At 35.3% G+C, this 18,334-nt stretch overlaps 1 protein-coding gene and 1 long non-coding RNA gene across 8 annotated transcripts in view; one reads left to right on the top strand and one right to left on the bottom strand.

Annotated features, from left to right (window-relative positions):
• Positions 1-18,334, top strand: part of SPATA17 (spermatogenesis associated 17) — a 233,013-nt gene that overhangs the window by 118,588 nt on the left and 96,091 nt on the right. The gene's annotated exons all lie outside the window — the stretch shown is intronic.
• LOC116457356 (uncharacterized) overlaps positions 17,080-18,334 on the bottom strand; it is a 56,165-nt gene continuing 54,910 nt past the window's right edge. Inside the window, exon 6 of the long non-coding RNA XR_009210885.1 lies at positions 17,080-17,189. This is a non-coding gene — a long non-coding RNA (uncharacterized LOC116457356). The remainder of the gene's footprint in view (positions 17,190-18,334) is intronic.

Below are 18,334 nucleotides of genomic sequence, written 5' to 3' on the forward strand. Positions count from 1 at the left end.
GCTTCCTTAGTTTCACTGTTATTTCACCTCTGAGTGGAATCCATTCATGTACTATGTGAAAACCCTGCTGCTCTTGTTAAACTTGTTCAAATAAGTTTTAACATTTGTTTTAATGTGCTATACATAATCATCGGCATACCAGATTTCAAATCCAGCCTTCAGACAATTAAGTAAACCTTATCATTTTAGGCCTATCTTTCTTTAAAGCTGAAGCACTAAATTTTCTTTAGTTCTTTCTCTTTTTTTAAATTGAAAACAAAATTTGGACATCAAACTCAGGATCAGTTTATTTTCATTTAGTAGATTCGGTGCTTTTTTTTTATTAACTTATTAGGTATGGGGTTGAGATAGTTATTAGGTATTAAAAAGAATGAATATATTTTGTATATGTATATATATGTATAGGTATACATTTGTATTTGTACATGTGTGTATATGTACATATGTGTATACATGTTATGTATGTATATGCATATATACACACACAAATACAAACATATATAAAATTTCAAATACAGTCTTAATAAAACATTCAAAAGCCAGAAAAGAATTAGGACAAAGTACATAACAAATGTAGCTCCAATTTCTTACCTCAGTGTAAAATGTTCCTCTACTTACCCCAGAACACCATATTTTAAATTGCATTGTATGCAAACAATTTATACAAGGCAATTGAAAGTTAATTAGTATTTGCTTGTTTTTATTGGTTTTATATAAAACTCTATTGGCCCAGCACAGTGTCTTATGCCTGTAATACCCAGCACTTTGGGAGGCCAAGGCAGGCAGATCACTTAAGACCAGGAGTTCAAGACCTGCCTGGGCAACATGGCAAAACACCGTCTCTACAAAAAAAAAAAATTATCCAAGCATGGTGGTGCGTGCCTGTAGTCCCAGCTACTTGGGAGGCTGAGTGGGAGGCTTGCTTAAGCCCAGGAGGTCGAAGCTGCAGTGAGCCATGATCGCGCCACTGTACTCCAGCCTGGGCAACAAAGCAAGACCCTGTCTCAAAACAAACAAACAAAAAAACAAAAAATCCTATAGTTATTGTCAAGTTAATTACAATCAATTCTATCATTTTCTTCATTGGTTAGAAGAGACTAAGCTTTTGGTGGTTCCTTTTTTTAATCACTAATTAAATGTACAATATAATAAAATCCAAATCTTAGAAACACAAGCAGTTAGGCCATTTCTTTAACTAGATCTAATGAAAGAAATGGGGCTGTAATAGTTTTGTAGATTTAAATTTTTATTTCTCTTACTATTATGGCTATTTTTCTATTTTGGGGACACTTCAGAAATATTTTGGATTGAGCCCAGTCATGAGTTAGATGCTATTATGTATAACTGATAAATAATGAGTTTGTAAAGTTTGTCAGGTTATGATTTATCCTAGCTCTTTGGTAAGATTTAGAAGAATAACTTTATATACATATCCCAGTGTCTCTGATATTTAATCCACTCTTTTAGACTGAAAAACTTCATAATCTTTCTGTTGAGTATCTCACAGCCAGATTTTAAAATTTCAGGCTCTAGTCTAATCCATCGTCTTTTTCCTTTAATCTTTCTCTTTATTACCCTCCCTACTCTGTGCACCCTATCATGAAATACAATATGCCCTTTAAATTAAAACTAGAGACTTAAGGAGAGAGATTATACTCCCAAATGTTTTGTTAAAATGAGCTCTTAACTGAGTCAATGGTTAAGATACTCAAACATTGACTAATGTGACTGATGTGGTCATTAACATCACTGTTAAGATTATGAGTATTTAAGTTCTGAGATCAAAGTATAGTCCAACACAAGAAATAATCTATAAATTTTGGATTTTATGCAAAATGTAAATATTTTAAAAGACACAGAAAATTTGCTTATTATATTGTGTATTTGTTACAATCACAAAACAAAAAACCAAAGAGGAATTCCAATTTTTTATTTAAAAAATATAAAATTGATTTCATTTTGGTGTGATATGATTTTAAGTATTTTAGTGTAAAATGGCAGACAGGTTTTCTGTAAAACGAATAATCTTGTCAATTGCTGTGTCTATCTACTGTATCTTTTGACAGTTGGAAATATTTTACTCAGCAATGAATTATGTTATTCACAGAGTATCACAAAGGACAGTAAAATAAAAGATGAGAAAATGAAGATGTGGAGAAGAGAGAAAGGGAAAAGAATCTTTCTTTAAATTTTAATTTGTGAATATCTCTAAGTTTAAAATAAATAAGCTGCATATCTCAGTAGCTAGTATTACGCTGGAAAGAAACTCTTGTCCAGAAATTTTTTTTCTTACTTTAGAGAAAAGTGACATCTACAAGGTGCTTATATAAGGAAAAGCATTCCTAGTTAGTCATTCCCTTAATGACTTGAATTTCAGAGTTTTTTCTCAAGTTTATTCAGCCATATTTTCCATTAACTTTTAAATTAATTCATGTAAACATATGTATGCATATAATTTCTGTTCTAACATCCCACTAAATAAATGTGAATCCCTTAAAATAATATAATTTTGTTGTATTTATAATTCATAATTAAATAATGTTAATTATTTATATTTAGGTTCTGTGTACATAAGTTAACTTATGATCATCTGTATTGGGCTTAAACTCACATCACTGAAATGATTCAATTTATTTTACCTCTTTTTTTGTTTATATAGCTATACCAAAATCAACCTCCTTGTTTGCTATTATTTGAGTATTAAAATTTTTGAGTTTTCCTTGCTTTTTCAAGGCAGAATTATTCCCTTTTCCCCCTTCTATGTCTTAATAAAGCATTTGCTATTGGTTTTATGGTTATATCTACCTCCCTCTAATGTAGGTGAATTCATAAAGGAGAACAATCATGCCATTTTGATACCTCCAGTTTCTCATACCAAAGTAGGCTCACAGGTAATATCGATTAACTAATAAATGCATGGTTTATGTACATGTCCTAATTTTGATTTAAAATAATTTTAGATACAAGACAGGCAGCTTTTATTTTAATTCCAATTATTCACTCTTTTTTTAATGAAACAAGATTGTAAGTAAAACAAAATTATATTTAAAGCTACAATAATTTTTTAGTAACTTATATCTATATTTGCCCAAATATATTTTATGTGGTTTTTTTGAAGGACAAATCTTATATACCAAGAAAAGGCAAAGGGGAGAGCTAATATTTTTTAGACTCTGTGTGCCCCAAATTAAACCAAGTTACACAATAGATATAGGATGAAACTAAATTTCAAACTTAGCTCTGGCTGTCTTCAAAACCATGCTTCCCGTTTATGGATGGTTTCGAGGGAGGTGAGAAAGGGCCTACTTTAAGAATATTTTCCTGGATTATGAGTGAAATTGTATTTTAAGAGTTCTGTTTACTTGAAAGCAACTACTAGACAACATATTCAACATTATTAGCCTTTAATACTTTGTGGGAATTAGCTTCTCAGTTTCTTCAGAGATCAGGAGGTGGAAGAGACAATTCAGATGCAAGGCCCTCTCACAGGAAGTGAAGCAAGGCTTCATGGGTCCTTATGGACACTTCTTAGGCAATCTATTTGTCATGCCAGAAAAAGAACAATGAAGACAGGAATAAGTGGGTACTTGTCATCTACCTAGTATTTTCATCTTTGAAACACCAGCTGAAATTCTGAAACAACAGAAATCCTGTTCAACATCCTGTTACACATTGGTTTGTAATCATTTTATGAGATGAAGAGATGTTTATAAAAATACAAATGTCTTCGACATCTCATTCTTGATCTAATTAGCAATGTTTCTTTTAATTAATGAATACTCATGACAGTTAAAAACTGAGCTTGCTACATCCCAAAAGATAAAACTGAAGATACATTTATTGGTATATTCAGCACCATCTGAGACATTTAATGGCAAAAGTGAGACATGATATTTGCCAAAGTACTGTTATGGAATAGTCAGGGTGGAAACTTGGCTAAGATGGGAAAGACAGGTGTTAGAGCCCAATACATAAATCCTCTTTTTCCTGCCTGATTTCAGAACCAGTGGAGAGAAAAATAAAAAAGACAGACAGATGGAGATAAAAACATACCTCTGTCTCAAAATTGGTAATGAAAGCTGAATTGGAAGTTTACATCTGAATCAATAATGAGCTTGCTTCTATTTAGTCCCATCATTAAATCTACCCCCTAGTCAGGGACAGAGGAGGAAAACTAGGCCTATCCCTGTAAATCTGAAAGGAAGTGAGAGCAAAGGATATTTGCTTCCCATAAATAGGCTGACTTTCAAGAGGTGGGGGGAAGGGGCTAAATTAGGTTGGATCAACTCCTTTCCTGATGCACAAACTGAAAACCCACTCCTTCTTCCTTGACATACTGAAGGGCAGAGAGAAGCCCATGAAAACATGAGGAATGGGAAATATGTACTTCCCACTAACTAGATTTGTAGGGTTGGCAAGGAAGCAAGGTTAGAGGAGAGTTTTAGAATGGTAGAAGCTTGTACATGTTCGTCAGAGCTACTTGAGGGAGAAGGCTTGAAAATACAGAAGAGAAAAAAATAACCAAATAAACATGGACCCAGAAAAGGTGAGAGAGGATGCAGTGAAGATCATTAAATTGTAGGCTTAAACAAGTGGAAGAAGACCTGAACAAGGTTAAGAAGGAATAAAATTAATGTAGGATCATGTATGGATACTTTTGTGTGAAAGGTCAGATGTTAAAATAATTAATGTTTGAATACCTCAATATTGTGGTTGATCTTCCAGAGTAATCTTTAGAAGAATGAGAGAGGGTGGAATGTTTAGTGGTACTGGGGGCCAGCTAGATTTGAAATCCACAAATAGCAGTCTGCCTGGTTATGTAATTTATTCCAGCAGTTATCAACAACGTGATATTGTAGGCATGCAGAATGATAGTAGTAATAACAGCAAATATTTATTGAATGCTTACTGTGAGCCAAGTGCTCTTGTAAGTGCTTTACATGAATTATTTCTTTTAAGCCTCACATATCCTATGAGATAGACTATTACTTCCAATTATCAATGAGGCGCAAGGAGATTAATAAGTAGCCCAATATCAGTGTTAGTATTTGATGGTCTAGAACAGAGCCCACATGTACAATGACTACATGACACTATCGCTTAGGGAAAAAAAAGCCAGCATTTGTTGAGTACTTATTTTGTGTCAACCACTGTTCGAAGTGCCTTAGCTTTTGAACAGCTCAAAGATACTAAAGATTTAGTACTTTTAATCTTTATCAACCTTATAAGGTAGTTCCATTACTATGGAGGGGAAAACAGATACAGTGAGGTTATGTAATGCAGGTTAAAATTACAAAAGTAATAAAAGGTGGAGGTGGGAATTTGGATTTTGTTAGTCTGCCTCCAGAACCCATGCTCATAACCACCAAGCTCTCCTGCATAGTTGAATTGATCTCTTTTGGGGTATGGCCCAGTGGGTATGGCAAGATGATTGATGTTAGAGCCTTGTGTGACTAACATAATCAACAATGGGACTCAGATCAGCAGGGAACTAAGTGAGGATGAAAAGGAGACAATAGATTAGGAAAGGTTGGAAGAATCAATTGACTTGAGATCTCCAGGGAATGAACTTATGGGTAACAAGAATAAGAATATGAGATAACTAACAGACCAGAAAGTTGTGGTAAGAGGGTGAGATATTGATCTTTAAGGTTATATAATTACACAGAGCAGTCTGGATGATGGGGATGTATGAGGTGTGGTCACCATTCCATATATGTGAAGGTCAGTGAACATGAAGGTATCAAAGAACTATGAAGCTATAATATTGGGATGGGTTGCCATCTGTATATGAAATCACCTAAAATTATCTAGGAACATGCAGTAAAAAGGAAGACTGGACCATGTGCCAAAGGCTATTGTGAATATGGGGGAATAACCAGCAAGTCAGTTTATGATAACTACAATAGGGAAAAATATGAAATATTCAGATTACAAAAAAGTAGATGAGGCCGGGCATGGTGGCTCATGCTTGTAATCCCAGCAATTTGGGAGGCCGAGGCAGGTGGATCACCCAAGGTCAGGAGTTGGAGACCAGCCTGGCCAACTTGGCAAAACCCTGTCTCTACTAAAAATACTAAAATTAGCCAGGTGTGGTGGCAGGTGCCTATAATCCCAGCTACTCGGGAGGCTAAGGCAGGAGAATCATTTGAACCCGGGAGTCGGAGGTTGCAGTGAGCCAAGATTGCACCACTGCACTCCAGCCTGGGCAAAAGAGCAAGACCATGCCTAAAAACAAAAGGAAAAAAGTAGATGAGTACCACATTGAAAGTGGCAATGGGGAACTGAGTTAAGGAAAACCTTTCTGTGGTGACTGTGATATAAAGGAATACTAAAATGCTTTGCTCAGTATGGCAGCAAGGGAAGTGGTTTTCTAGAGGAGCAGGAAGTTCATTTATAATAAAAATACATTTATTGAAAAGTTCGAGGCAGAGGGAGATTGTTTCATATAGATGGAATAGGGGCTCCACAGGGCAAGGTTGAAAATATTGTAGGCAAGGAAATCACAAGTCTTCAGAAAAGTAGTGCAGTAATTTGAGAACGAGTATACCAAAGAATATAGTTAAAAGAGAGATATTATTAATTTGGCAGAAAATTATTTGGTCATAAGCAATTTGACTAAAAAGCAAATGGATCAATAGTTGCTTGATCCAACCATCTTCTGTTGTGGATAAACTTAAGTTGCTGTACTGTCCTTATTTTAAATACTACAGTAATGATAGACTGAAAGTAAATTATGTATTTGAAAGTACAAAGGAAGAACTATTTTCTCAAATTTTGAAAAATGGAAAAAATAAAGACATATGCAAACAACCCAATAGTACACCCAAAAATCCAGAGAGTAGAGCTTTTGTTCATTTTAGAGATCAGTTTTTCGATCAAAATTTATATTGACCAAATTATTTTTGCTCTAATTACTTTGTGACCAAATTATGTTACCAGCAGAGAGACTTAAAGTTTGAGTGGTGATAAAAGATAACGGGATTGTGAAGAATAGTTGTATTTTCTGAGCTCTCTACTATCAAATAGTTGAATTTTCTGGGCCTTCTACTATCAAGATCAGAACAAAATAGGAAAACAAAAGATAATCTAAAAATATACAATTTTATTGAAGGATAACATACAGAAAAGTGAAAAAAATTCTAATCACTTAGCTCAATTACTAATCACAAAATGGCAGGTATAATCTATATCTAATAGATACTTTAATAATTTTCGTGTAAGAAGCCACAAGTTTATAGAAGAAGACTACATAAGGGCTCAGTGTTCTGAAAATCTTTAACATCTGGATGCAAGATTGTGGCCAGTCAGATAAGGGCAATATAGCATTTCCCTCTGAGGCATTCAACCATCTTGATGAAACCTAAAATGGCTTCTTCCTTCTTCAAAGACTGGTGGGAAATCAGTTTTTTGCAGAATCCCATATAACACTAGAAATAAAGTTTGACAAATGCCCAATTCTATTATTACATTTTCTTTAACAAAAGAAAATTTTCATTCACTTGTCTAGTTCTGTAATCCTGGAGGTTTTTCTTTCAGCACCAAATTATCTTGGAAGCTATCTTTTAAACTCAAACTATGAAATCATTTTTAAGTCAGATCACCTGTAGAAGAATCCAAGTAAATGAAAACACTAGGTATCCAGAGGAAAAGAGTATATAGTAGAAGGTTTGTAGGAGGATGGTGGTCATAAAAACATATTTTGTGATTTTCTTCTATTTTTCTTAGGGCACACAGTCATTGTTATTATGCATAATAAGCCAGCTCAGAAAATGTAGAAATGGTGCATAAGGGAGTCATAGTGAAGTCTAGAAATCACTATGGAATTTGATATCCACTTCTACTACTCTACTGAAAATATCTCTTGGTAAGGCCACCAGGAATCTCCTAAGTGTAAACATGTGGGACCTCTCTGAGATCTGCACACTGCGCATCACACTTCAGTTCTTGAAACCTCCTTTGGCCTTTGTGACATTATGGTCATCTTTTTCTCCTTCTCTGGTCATTTCTTCTCAGTCGTCTTCAGCAATTTCTGTATGTCTGGTATATTCTGATATCATATGGGACTATTTATAGTTCTTTAGTTCCAAACTTATTTAAAGGTTCTGTTACTTTGCACTCTTGTTGTTTTCTGACAACGCGTTGCCACACCTTATACACCAAACTCCTTCTCTTCCTTCCCAATACTGCTCAAACACCAGGCATCCTAACTCCACAGAATAGTGTATTTCTAGTATATATATATGTGTGTGTGTGTGTGTGTGTGTCTGTGTGTGTATGTGTATCTCCACATCAACATTTATCAGAATTACCTAATTATTCATAAACTTATCAAGATTGTGACTCAAATGGAAGAGCAGGAATCAGTCTTGAGAGGCTGCAGATAAAGGAGATCAATGAAGCCATACTGGAGGTAGAGGGTGGACTAGGGGTAGGGGTAGGGCGTTGATAGAGTTTAGAGAAAGCAGCAAGCCTAGAGAAATCGCCTAAGCAAGAAAACAAGCAATTTTAGTCTGGTTTTTTCAAGGATCAGTAAAATAGTGACCTGATATTTACATGTAAAGAGATAATTGTTTAGTGAGAAAGATGTCCCAGAAGTTTCTTTAAATGGAATCTTTTTCACAAAGTCTTTCAAAATAGGGTTGAAGAGAAATCCTCTTTCTTTTCTCACATTCATTGAATTACAGTATAATATCAGCCACAGGAACAGAATCCGCTGCTGCAGAGGTCACCCGTCACCTTCTAATTACCATTCCAGGTGTGCATTCTCCGTCCTCATGCTGTTCCACCTCTTCGTAGCATCTGACACTTCTGACCTCCTTCATGAAACGGTCTTCTCCCTTGTGTCCTGCTTCTCCTCCCTCACTGTTTGCTCTTTTGAGTGCCCTTCATGGGCTTCTCTTCTCCCACTTATTTCTTTAATGTGCACACTCCTAAGACTTTCCCCTTGGCTCTTCTCTCAGTCTACACTCTTCCTCAGTAACCCCATCCATTTTTCACACCTTTAGCTATTTTTATTTAGAAAACACTCCAGTTGCTAGCTACGACCTCTTTTTTAAGTTTCAGACCCACTCTTACAACAATACACTGGACCTCTCAACCTGAATGTTTTAAGGGAAGCTCGGTCCTAATAACTCCAAAACAGATACTAATATTCCTCTTTCTACCTTCTCTGACTTGGTTCCAAACCCAAGCTTTTCCATGACTCCACATTCTCTTACATTCCTCTTAATTAATCCAGTATCAATGCCTTTTGATTCTACTCTATGGAATGTTTCCCCATCTATCTCATCCTTTATTTTCATTGCTCTTTTTTCCTTACCTCTGAATAAGAAATTTTAACCTCTCTGTAGACCTGTGGTTTTATATCAGTTATTCAGGTCACGATAGATTGTCTACTCTATGCCAGTTATGGAAATAAGCAATAGTTAGGGTTCTTAGCCCTGGCTGCACATCAGCTTTAAAAAACAAAACTAAACTAGGCCAGGCGCGGTGGCTCACGCCCATAATCCCAACACTTTGGAAGGCCGAGGCAGGCAGAACATCTGAGGTCAGGAGTTTGATGCCAGCCTGGCCAACATGGTGAAACCCCATGTCTACTAAAAACACAAAAATTAGCTGGGCGTGGTGGTGTGTACTTGTAGTCCCAGCTACTGGGGAGGCTGAGGTGGGAGAATTGCTTGAACCCAGGAGGCAGTGGTTGCCACTGCACTCCAACTTGGGTGACAGAGTGAGACCCCGTCTCAAAAAATCAAAAAACAAACAAAAAAACAACCCCACTAACTAAACTAGACAAATGCTGAGACACATGCTTCAAAGATTCTGAATGAGTTAATTTAGGGAAGAGCTCGAACATCAGTGTTTTTCAAATTCTTCTAACATGCAGCCGGAGTTGAGAACCAACAACTTGTCGTATGTAGAGGCCAAGAAAATGGACACAGTCTTTGTCCTTTTGAAACGTAAACTGGACTTGGGGAGATAGACATTATAAAACAGTTACTCATATATGCATACAATTAGTTATAAGTGCCATGAAGAAAATGAAAAGGGTCCCATGAGAGAAAGAATAGAATAGGACAATCTAATTTAGAATGTGTGTGGGTCATGAAAAGTCTTTCTAAAGAAATGATATTTAGTGTGAATTCTTAAGGATGAGTGTGATTTGGCCAGGCAAATAAGCAGATGGAAAAAAAAACATTTTTGGTGAGTTTGAGTCATGGATATAACTGGCATGTATTGAAGAAATGGAAAAAAAATGTGGCTGCTGTGTAGTGAGGGATGAGAGAGTGGCTAAAATAAGGTTGGAACAGAAAAGAATGGGCCTTGTTAAGGATTTATGAGATCTTCTTAGGTGCATTGAAAAGCTAATGACAGCTTTTTATTAAGGAACTAAAATGCTTGTTTTATTTTTATTACCTGGACTTCCTTGCAGATAGGGGGTAAGCACAGCAGATGGAGAGAACCTGTAAGTGTGAAGCACTTCGGTAAAGATATTATGGTTGTTTGGACGAGGATGGTGGCCATGGATATGAATAGAAGCCTATGGATTCAAGATGTATTTTGGAGCTAGAATTAATAGAACTCGTTAGTGGGTTGGATATATGGGGTAGGGGAAAATCAGTAGTCATCATGGATGATTCTCGGGTTTTTGACTTAAGAAGCTGAGGAGCTGGTGGTGCCATTTACTTTTTAGAAAATATGCTTTATATTTTAGAGCAGTTTTAGATTTATAGAAAAATTGATAGGAAGTCACAGAAATTTCCTATATACTGCCTTCCCCTACACATGCACACCCTTCCCCACTGTCAACATCCTGCATCATCCAACATCCAATAAATGGTGCATTTATTACTATTAATGAAGCTACATGGATATGTCATTAGCACCCAAAGTCCATAGTTTACATTAGGTTTCATTCCTGATGCTGTATGTTCTATGGGTTTAACAAATATATAATGACATATATCCACCATAGTAGTATCATACAGAGTAGTTTCACTGCCCTAAAAATCTCCTGTGCTCTGCCTCTTCATCCCTCCCTCCCTACAACCTCTGAAAGCCACTGATCCTTTTACTATCTGTCTCCAAGGTGTTCTGTTTTCCAGAATGTCAGATTGTTGGAGTCATACAGCCTTTTAAGATTGGCTTCTTTCACTTAGTAATATGCATTTAAGGTTTCTGCATGTCTTTTCATGGTGTGATAAGTCATTGTTTTTTAGTGCTAAATATTATTTCATTGTTAGAGGTACCACAGTATATTTATCCAACATCTTGGCTGCCTCCAAGTTTTGGCAATTATGTAAACAGCTGCTATAAACATTTTTGTGCAGGTGTTTGTGCAGATGTGAGTTTTCAAGTCAATTGGGTAAATATATAAGAACACAATTACTAGATTATATAGTAAGAGTACATTTAGTTCTGTAAAAAACTGTCGAACTGTATTCCAAAGTGCCTGTATCATTTTGCATTCCCACCAGCAATAAATGAGAGTTCCTGTTGCTCCACACCCATTGCTAGCATTTGGTGGTATCAGTGTTCTGTATTTTGGCCATTTCAGTTGGTATACAGTGATATTCCTTAATGACATATGATAATGACCATCTTTTCATATACTTATTTGCCATCTATGTATCTTCTTTGGGGAGGTGTCCAGGTATTTTGCCCATTCTATAATTTATTTAAATTCCAGTAATTTAACTTCCAGTACAGTGTTGAAAAGAAGTGATGAGAGGAGACATCCTTGCCTTGTTCCTGATCTTAGTGGGATAAAGATTCTAATTTCTCACTGTTGAGATGAAATGGAAATACGTCCATTTCATCTAGGTTATCAAATTTGTGGGCATGGAGTCATTTATAATATTCCTTTTTATTACCCTTTTAATATCCATGAGATCTGTAGTAATGTCTTCCCTTTCATTTCTGATATTAGTAATTTGCATCTTCTTTCCTTTTTTTTGTTAGCCTGGATAGAGAATAATTAATTTCATTTATCTTTCCAAAGAACCAGCTTTTGGTTTATTGATTTTCTCTATTGATTTTCTGTTTTCAATTTTATTATTTTGTGCTCTAATTTTTATTACTTCTTTTCTTCTGCTTGCCTTGGAATAAATTTGCTATTCTTTTTTCAGTTTCCTAATATGGAAGCTTAGATTTTTTATTTTATATATTTTTTCTAATATATGCATTCAATGCAATAAATTTTCCTTTAAGCCTTGCTTTTGTTGAATCCCACAAATGTTGATAAGCTATATTTTAATTTTAATTTATTTCAAAAAATCTATAATTTTCTCTTGAGATTTCTTTTTTGTTCCATGTGATAAACTGTGTTGTTTAATCTTCAGGTATTTGGGAGGTCTCCAGCTTTCTTTCTGTTATTGATTTCTAGTTTAATTACACTGTGGTCTCAGCATACTTTGTCTGATTTCTGTTCTTTTAAATTTGTTAAGATGTGTTTTATGGCCCAGGATGAGTGTTCTATGTGAGTGTTTAGGTGAGTGTTCTATATGAGTCTGAGAAGACTCAAGTCATTTCTGATAGAGAGGTGTTGAATTCTCCCACTATAATAGTGGATTCATCTATTTCTTCCTACAGCTATCAGATTTTGCCTCATGTATTTTGATGCTTTGTTGCTAGGCATATACACTTTACAAATTGTTGTGTCTTCTTGGGAAATCGAGCGCTTTATCATTATGTATTACCCCTCTTTATCCCTGGTAATTTTCCTTACTTTGAAGTCTGCTGTACCTGAAATTAATATAGCTACTCCCAGTTTCTTTTTATTATTGTTAGCCTGGTATATCTTTCTCTGGCCCTTTACTTTTAATCTATATGCGTCTTTATATTTGAAGTGGGTTTCTTTTAGACTACTTATAATTGGGTCTTCTTTTTTTATCCACTCTGACAATCTCTATCTTTTAATTGATGTATTTAGACCATTAATGTTTAAAATGATTATTGATATTAGATACAGATATTAGTTGGATTAATATCTACCATATTTGATATTGATTTTCATTTGCGCCCCTTGTTCTTTGCTTCTTATTTTGTCTTACACTCTTTTTCTGTCCTTTGTGATTTTAATTGCGTATTTTATGATTCCATTTTCTCTACTTTCTTAGTATGTAAGCTGCATTTCTTTTTTTTTAACTTAAATTAGTAGTTGCCCTAAAGTTTGCAATACACATTTGCAACTCATCCAACTCCACTTTCAAGTAACACTATACCACTTCATAGATAGTACAAGTACCTTATAATAACAAAATAATTATCATTTCTCCATCCCATCTCTTGTATTATTATTGTCATTTATTATACTTATACATAAGCATTTATATGCATATGCTCATAATTGAATACCTTGACGCTATTATTTTGAACAAACTGTTCTCTATTAGATCAGTTAAGAATAATAAAAATAAAAGGCTTTATTTTACCTTGATTTATTTCTTCTCTGATCTTCCTTTTTTTAAAAAAATGTAGATCTGATTTTTTGGCCTATATCATTTTCTTTTTTTTTTTTTTCTTGTCTTTTCTCAACTCTTATTTTAGATTCAGGGGGCACACATGCAGGTTTGTTATATGGATAAATTGTGGGTTGTTAGGGTTTAATGTACAAATGATTTTGTCACCCAGGTGGAGAGCATAGTATCTCATAAGTAGTTTTTCAGCCCTCACACTTCTCCTTTCTTTCCCCTTCAAATAGGGCCTAGTGTCTATTGTTCCCATCTTTGTGTCTGTGTGTACTTAATGTTTAGCTCACACTTATAAGTGAAAACACTGTGATATTTCATTTTCATTCTCTCTGAAAACTCCTTTTAATATTTCTTGTAAGTCATATCTACTGGCAATAAATTCTCTTAATTTTTCTTTATCTGAGAAAGTCTTTATTTCTCTTTTATATTAGAAGGATAATTTTATAGGGTAGAGTCTAGGCTGGTGGCATTTTTCTCTAAAACTTTAAATATTTCACTCTATTCTCTTCTTTCTTGCATGGTTTCTGAGGAGAAATTGGACGTAAAATTCTTACTTTGCTCTTAGGGTAAGGTGTTCTTTTCTTTGCGTCTTTTCAAGATTTTTTCTTTACCTTTGATTTTCTGAGATTGAAAGTAATTTGCCTACTGTGGTTTTGTTCTTTTTAAAATTTATCCTGCTTGATTTTTGTTGAGCTTTCTGGGTCTGTGATTTGGTGTCTCACATCAGTTTGGGTAAATTCCCAGTCTTTCTTGCTTTAAATATTTCTTCTGTCCCTTTCTCTTACTCTTCCCCTTATGTTATTTTTATTACACATATGTTACACCTTTTGTATTTGTCCCACAGCTCTTGGATATTCTGTTTCATTTTTAACAGACTTTCTTCTCTGTGCTTTTCCATTTTGGAGGTTTCTATTGACATATCCTCAAGTTCAGAGATTCTTCCCTCAACCATGTCCAATCTACTAATAAACCCATCAAAGCCATTCTTCATTTCTGCTACAGTGTTGGTTCTTTAATAGTTTTCCATCTCTCTGCTTACATTGGCCATCTTCCTTGCATGCTGTGTACTTTATTCATTAAGCCCTTAGCATATTAATCTTAGTTATGATAAATCCTGGTCTGATAATTACAACATTACTGCCATATCTGAGACTGGTTCTGATGCCTGATTTGTCTCTTTAACTGCCTGTGTTTCCGCAGAGGCTGCATCTTCAAGTTTCACACAGCAGTATGGCCTGCTTCAGACTTTTTTCTGAATTTACCTTTTAAAGGAAATGTGGGCCCAGCACAGTGGCTCATGCCTGTACTCCAGCACTTTGGGAGGCCGAGGCAGGCAAATCACAAGGTCAGGAGATCGAGACCATCTTGACCAACATGGTGAAACCTCATTTTTACTAAAATACAAAAAAATTAGCCAGGCATGGTGGCACACACCCGTAAACCCAGCTACTCAGGAGGCTGAGGCAGGGGAATCACTTGAACCAGGGAGGTGGAGGTTGCCATGAGCCGAGATCGCTCCACTGCACTCCAGCCTGGTGACAGAGCAAGACTCCGTCTCAAAAAAATAAATAAAAAATAAATAAAGGAGATGTGAAAAACAAGAGATTATCATTTTATACAGAATTAAGTCCAAATTTTCAGCCTTCTAGAATAGACCCCAATCTTTACAAGCTCACCTCTAATAATAACCTCATGCTTAAACTGGCCAACTTCATGTTTCTTTAACAGAGGCATATGGTTTCCCACAACCATGTCTTTATTTTTTAATAATTATATTGGTCTCGAATACCTTTCTTTTCTTTATTGCAAAGCTCTACCCATCTTTTTTTTTTTTTTTTAAGACGGACTCTCACACTGTCACCTGGGCTGTAGCGCAATGGTGTGATCTCAGCTCACTGCAACCTCCACCTCCTGGGTTCAAGCAATTCTTCTGCCTCAGCCTCCCGAGTAGCTGGGATTACAGGTGCCCGCCACCACACTCAGCTAATTTTTTGTATTTTTAGTAGAGATGGGGTTTCAATATGCTGGCCAGGTTGGTCTCCAATTCCTGACCTCGTGATCCACCTGCCTCGGCCTCCCAAAGTGCTGGGATTACAGACGTGAGCCACCGTGCCCGGCCAGCTCTACCCATCTTTAGAACAAATTTGAATATTTTTTACATAGAACATATACATTTACTGCAGCCTTTGATGTATACCTCTTCAACAGTTATTAGAGGGCACTTACTACTGGCTAGTTATGTAATAGTCAATCACAAAACCGTTCTCCTAATCCCAACCACCCCCACCACTGAGAAGAGCTTAATGGGAGTGATAACTTTTTATTTGCCTTTGTGCCTATTTTGGATCTAGCAAGGTGGACCCTTTCTCAGTATTCTATTTAAATTTTTTCATTCTGATAGACATTTCATTAGGATGTTTAATGTATGAACATATGGATGAAGATATCAAAATGATTGCTAAAGATATACATTTTAGTTAACTAGCTACATCAAAGGTAATATTTCATTTGCAATGTTTATTTTCTATCATTTGAAAAAAAAATCAAAGTGTACCTTTGGTATATGAAATACATGAGGAAAAACAAATGTGTTCCAGAATGAAGATGGTATAGCACTATAGTTAGGAGAACCTTCTAATGGTGAATTTTCCAATAGATCTGCTTTCCCCTTGCACTATATCCCTCTGAGGAGTTCCAGACTTCTCCAAACAAACTCAAGCTGAATGCAGTTATTATTTTTCAAATACCCACTTATCTGCACCCCTGAGGAACTCAGGAAGAATGGTCTTAGAATAAGCATGCAAACAACCTCATGATCTTGGCTGAAATGCCCCTTTTGATGGTGTTCTTTAGGGCTTGAGTTCTTGGAAGAGCTCCAAATGATCCCTTCAAGTTACTTTTTCAACTTTCTGGGATCCACATTTAGTGTGACCCCACTCTGTAGTATGGCTCAAAACATTAAAAAATTCCTTCTTAACTAAAGTAAAACAAAGAAGACTAAAAGCATTTGACATCAGTAACAGTTTTTAAAAATATTTCTTTATGTAGATAAGCTCTGACTAGATGTATCCTTTGTGAATCCCTAATGTTTCCATGAAATTCTTATTCCTTCTGGGGTACTATATCTGAGGGTTAACTATTGTCTGAAATAACTGCTGTGGCTGAGAAATGACGATGTTTCCTTTTAGTTCTTAGCAAGAGTAATTGAATATAGAATATCTTACTAAATGCTAGATTGTGACAGTCTGTTAACACTCTGACTATCTCCTAACAGCAGGGCAATTATTTGCTGAGTGGGATTTTTATAAATCCTCTGGCAGCAGTATGTCCTGATAATTATGATGAAGTACATTGGTCAGTCCCTACCCTAGCAAATATTTCATTCACAGTTCTTTGGCCCACTTGTACTTTTCTAGTTATTAGAGAGAGATCTTTACTACTCTTCCCTACTGGCTTAGTATATCATTTTTTAAAAGCAAATGTGATCAAAACATAGAACCCAAACATATTTTAGACACACCTCCTTTAGAAACTGTTTCTCTCTCGTGGTATTCAGAAATTTTTATCAAGAGGCAAGAAAATAGTTTTAAATTTTATTCCTATTTGTGGTCAGCCACTCCTTTTTGCTGCGTAATTGTCATTTGTAAAAGTAAAACTTGAATTCTTCCATCTATCCTGAATACTTAATCATTCTTCATACCCGGAATAAGCAGTTCCCTGGAAATCATGAGAAATTGTTATTTCTGTTATGGTAAAATATGAAATTAGAACATTAGTAATTGTGATTTGGGAATTGTAGGTGTACACTATCCTGTGTCTTATTCTTCCTATTTCATAGAAACTTGTTTTAAAAGTACACCTTGGTAACAAAGAGAAGAGAAAAAAATTAGACTATAGCTTCCCCCAGGCAATTACAAAGTAAAGGTCAGTGTATGAGTGGAAAATGGCCATAAAAAACATTTTTCATGGAATAAAATAGTAGGTGCTCCAAATAAAACAAGTATATCCATTTCTTTTCAAATCACTTGTACCGTTTTAACACTTTTCCACATAATACTTAAGTATAAGAATAAAAACTGAGAAGAAAAGAGCCAATTGATAGATTGTTGGAAATATGGAATGGTTCAAAATATTAATGTAATGCTAAGGGTGACTGGGTAACAAATGGTACATTTGCTCGTTGCTCAACCTGACATAATTAATATTCTAGGTCATGCTTAAGTTCCCATGATGGAGAGTCTGAAGGGGGGAATTCAAGAAAAATATATATCTATTATATAACTCATTGCCATTTTTTTCTTTTTTTTTTGCCTTTTGACGAGTCAGAATTGTAGCCTTTAAAAAAAATCAGTGCTTTCACACCTCATTTGCCATATTCACCACTGGGCCACCAGTCAGCAGCCGGGCCTGATGCAAGGAGGTCAGTCAGAAGCTATTAGCAGAGTCGTCTCCTGAGATTTCTTGGGTCTTATTGAGTTGAATGTTAGCATGACAGTACTGCAAATAACTCAGTTGTAGGCTTTTTCTTTTTTTTTTAAACAGTTAGCACAGATTTCCCCATAGTGTTGGTCACTCTAGAAAATTATTGCTGAAAATGAAGTCCCCAAAGCTAGCTTGGCAGTAGCCCTTCCAAGTTGTGAAAAATGTGAAAACTGAAAAATATGCCATAGTCCCTGAGGATTAACCCTGTCTTTTGTGACTCATAGTAATATTTTTAAAAATCAACAAGAAACCATTATTCACAAGTGGCTTACTAATGATGAAATATGGCAATTGAGACAATAGTATGTTAAGGTTGTTGTATTTATTTAAAGAAATAATAAGTAAATGAATACTGTATCAATATAAATAAATAGGGTATT

The sequence above is a fragment of the Hylobates moloch genome, unplaced genomic scaffold (genome assembly GCF_009828535.3).
Source record: "Hylobates moloch isolate HMO894 unplaced genomic scaffold, HMol_V3 SCAFFOLD_18, whole genome shotgun sequence".
NCBI lineage: Eukaryota > Metazoa > Chordata > Mammalia > Primates > Hylobatidae > Hylobates > Hylobates moloch.